Below are 4,532 nucleotides of genomic sequence, written 5' to 3'. Positions count from 1 at the left end.
TGGGAAAAACATCAGATTTATTAACCAATGGAAATATCTGGCAATACCTTGTACAATCATCTATAAATGTGACATAGTACTTATAGCTATCTACTGAAATACATGGAAAAGAACCCCAAAGGTCACTATGCAGAATCTCAAAGGGATTTATAGACTTATTGACACTATTTAGAAAATGGTAGTTTACAAAACTTGCTCTCCAAGTAAGTTGTACACATAATGGGAACATTTGTGGTTTTACATGACAAGTGTGCTTTATTTAACATCTGAGACACAATATTATTGGATGGATGTCCTAATCTATTATGCCAAGTGGAGGAAAGAACAAGCTAACCAAGATAGGTCTGAGCTGATGATGTAGCCTTGGTTATGACAGAATTGGAAGAAGCAATTGGGATGGGATAAAGTCCATTACTGCACAGCCCTTTGAAGAGAGTCTTCCCTGTAACCTTGTCCTGGATCTAGAAACAAAATGCATAGAAAATGAGCCAACAATTAATGTCCAAACAAATTCTATGCATATAAAGCAAATTTTGAGTTAACATGGGAACATATAGCACAAAATTTAAGTTGACTGGTTTCACTGTGGTATTAAGAACATTTCTACCAATATGGGACACTTGCAAACCTTCACCATTTGCACTTTGAACTTTGAATAGTCTCATTTGATGGGTAAGGTGATGCCAAAGACAAATTGGAGAGATCTGCAGTCATGTGATTAGTGGCTTCAGAGTCAGTAAACCATACTTGAGGAGATTGCTGAGAATTGGATGGTGGAGAGAAACTGGTCATAGTAGTGTGTATAGCCTGCATGGATAGATGTTGAGATTGATATTGTGGAGATGCTATAGAACAACCTAACATTGGATATGATTGTCTATAAGGGGATAACATTTGTCCATGAGTAGACCGAGAGGTAGGACCAACATAATTGGGACCTTTATCATTGTAGAAACAATACCATGTAGTGTGGTTATTCATGCCATAGATAAGACATTTTGCATGCTCAGGAGGTTTGGAACCACAGAAAGATGCAATGTGTCCTTCAACATTGCATAACTGATAGATTTGAATTGGAGGTGCAAATGGATTGGTATAGTATTGAGCAGGTGATTGTCCAAGTACACCTGAATTAGTGGTAGGAAGAACATGAGTTTAAGTATGAAAATGTGGTCTTGAATTGTAAGACCTGGAACCCTGATTAAACTTTCCTTTCCCATTGTTTTTATTACCATAAGCATGTTTATAACCCTTAGAGACAAAGGATGAATGACCTGTTGATTGTTGGAAACAAAATCCTTTTGATGCAGAGGGTGCATTACCAGCAACCATAGCAGAAAGAAATGGTACATTCGAGGAATTAACAACAATTACTTCCTCAGCAAGTAATTATGATATAAACTCCTTGATCCTAATAACACTTTCACGACCCCTGATGACACACCTAAAAGTATTGTATTCAGGTGGCAGACCATTCAAAGCAAGAATGATAATATCTTCATCAGTGTTGTAAACAGGTGCAGCAGACAAATAATTTCTGGCTTCTTTAATTCGATGTAAGTACTGAGTAACAGTATCTGACCCTGGCCCTTTCTGTATAGTTTGTAAATTGGATTTCATTTGGAAAATACTAGTCCTAGAGACTGTAGAAAACTGTTCTTTCAACGTAATCCACAAATATTTAGAGCTAGTGCTCCCAATTGCACAAGACACAACAATAGGAGAGAGAGTAGCAGTAATTAACGCATAATAGCACGATCATGCATCTTCCAAACAATAAGGGCATCACTTTCAATAGAAGAAGAGTCAGATGAACTTATACCAGATTCACCAGACTGTGTAGTATGTTGATCCGGACATGGAGTTGAACCGTCGACAAACCCCATGATACCATTACTTTCCAGCAGCAACTGCAATTGAAAATGCAATTCAGGTAATTGGAATCATCAAGTTTCACACTAACCGAAGTGGAAACTGAAGAAATCAGGGTCATGATTAGAGATTGAAGAATCAAAAGTTGCGACGCAATCACCATTGCAAAGCAGAATTTGATTCACAAAGCTTGATTCTGAAGTAAAATTTCACCGAGAATTCGGCACAAACACTTGGTGTGCACTAATTGAGAAGATACTAAAAAGATTGATCAAGGATCGCGATCGACGAAACCCTAGATTCAGGAGGGCTTACAAGAAGACGAGCTAAATTGCAGAGAGAGAGCACGGTTCAGGAAGATGAAGATCAAATCTTGACGAGCGAAAGCAGAACAAGGATCGACAGATCATGCGTCATCAACTATGGCGATTGATACCATGTTAACTAATGAAGAATGAAGATCTTGATGAACACAGAGAGAGAAAGAGCTTAGACTTTAGAGAAAGAAAGAGAGCGAAAATTGTAAACTGAATATCTTCTTGTTATATTTCTTGACAACCAAGTAATACATGTGATATGGTATTTATACAACTCTCAGCAACACTATCTAACTGTCTAACTAAGCTAACAATCTTAGTACAAGTGGCACAATCCTAACCATCAATACTTCTATACTCCATCACTTACCATATTTTCTGTCTAATTATTCGTGTTCTTTCTGCGGGAAATTGATCGAGAAGTTAACTCTCCCCCGGCCAAAAATAAAGGTTTGTGTTTGACATATTGTTATAAACATTAATTTCTCTTTTCTACGCCATGGGGATATTGGTTTCTCCAATCTAAATTTTTTTACAAATCTCAATCTTTTGGGTTGACAAACAATGTACCTGCTGTATTGATTAGTACGTACTACGTAGTTAATTACACGTAAACAACTAAACACCTAAGTAATCTCGTCCCAGTATCAGTATTGCCTGGCTTATTAGGTCTATAAATTGAAGTTTTTGGTATGTTGATATATCAACGCCCCTAAGCCTGCTCCTAGCAGCAAATACGTGAAAGTGAAGCTTTCATTGCTTACATGTTGCTTCTCTCTTGCCACCAATTGGCATTTCTCATAATGTCATGCAATGCCATTGCCACCAATTACCAAATGAAGAACCTCAACAAATTGATAAAGTCTCGCAAATCTGGAAATCCTCTTCATTCTAAATCTTGGGATCACTTAGATGTCGCACCAGACCACTTGTCTCCTGTTATGGCAGATCACAAGAAGGGTTGATGGAAGCTGATAGGATTGATGCCTTGTCACTTGCCAGGACAGTAAGGAGTAATTTTTTTAAAATGCAGGCTATGTTGCTGTAGACTGTGTAAACATCAAAATTTCGGTGAGTAAATGTTCACCAACACATTAGAATATTGATACGCTAGAGGAATTTCATGTTTACAGACTCTATAGCAGGGAGAGAATTGTTCTACTATTTTGTAGTCACCACAAAATTCTTCAAACAATCCTCTAGTGGTGTCATTACATGGAGGTAAATATTGCTAAACTTACAGCAGTAAAATTATCATTGAATAATGAGTCTCATGTCAGAAACATGACTGAATGACATATAATTTTATTGAATGGTTCAACTTTTAATTGGAACTGAGACGTTTTTTGATAAAATCCAAAATTTATACATTGGATTGCACATGTGGTAAAATATTGAACAATGTCGGTGTGGTTAGTAATGAACTATTGGTCGGTTTCCAAAATCTTGATAATTACTCCTCTATCTTCTGCAACAAGTAATTTCAAATGTAAATAGGGTAAAGTAATATCGTTGTCGACGTCACAGGACCAGTAGGATGCTCACTTTTTGGATCTGGAGCCATGGAAGAACTAGGACTATTCAGAGTTAGTAATGACTACGCTTGGAACAACGATATTGATTACATATATGTGGCATTTTAATTAATGAGTTATCTTCTTTCTTAATTAATTAATGTAAAACGTTTTAAGTCGATATTTAGGAGAAAAACTTGTGTGAGACTTAATGTGTCACTGGATAATGCCTAATGACACTACGAATCAATCAAAATTTGACACGTGATAAGATTTAATTATGATTTCGTAATTATAGTTTACCTTTTAAAGATTTCATAATTACATAAAAACTGAAAATATATTATAAAGATTAGCAATATTAAGAATAGACTTCAATTACCCTACCGGAGCACTCCTCTACCTGAGAATTCACCCCTCCCTCGTCGGCGCCTATGTGGGTATTGTTTGACTAAACTTGAAGGAATAAACTTTATATTTTTCATTCTCAAAGATTTTCCTATCATGGTTAGCCCAATTCTTTGAAATGAGAAATATTTTGCGTTTGCAGAAGATGGTTCATACTGGAAAAAAAAAACAAAAGAAAATGAATCTGGGTTCAATCATATGTAATATTTTGCATGACCAAAGTCTATACAATTCCAATTAATCAATTGAGAGAAAATATGAAGTGACGGGATTTCAGTTCTTTGAAGACAAGGGAGATTTAACACATAAACTGGAGGAATGTGATGAACTGTAACAAGTATCCCTTGTCAGCATTTTGAGTCTTACAGAACATGATCAACCATATCATTATACTACATTTATAAATTTTATCATTGCCAAC

The 4,532-nt window shown here is 36.1% G+C and overlaps 1 long non-coding RNA gene across 1 annotated transcript; it reads right to left on the bottom strand.

Annotated features, from left to right (window-relative positions):
* On the bottom strand, positions 1 to 2,544 carry LOC126631612 (uncharacterized). Its single transcript, XR_007626409.1, has 4 exons — positions 2,188 to 2,544; positions 1,823 to 1,910; positions 629 to 1,127; positions 1 to 461 (listed from the first exon to the last, which is right to left on the bottom strand). It is a non-coding gene; the product is annotated as an uncharacterized LOC126631612 (long non-coding RNA).
* Positions 2,545 to 4,532: the final 1,988 nt, after the last annotated feature.

Source organism: Malus sylvestris, chromosome 8 (assembly GCF_916048215.2).
Source record: "Malus sylvestris chromosome 8, drMalSylv7.2, whole genome shotgun sequence".
Taxonomy (NCBI): domain Eukaryota; kingdom Viridiplantae; phylum Streptophyta; class Magnoliopsida; order Rosales; family Rosaceae; genus Malus; species Malus sylvestris.
The sequence above is the reverse complement of the archived record's forward strand: the minus strand, read 5'-3'. Positions and strand labels throughout refer to the sequence as shown.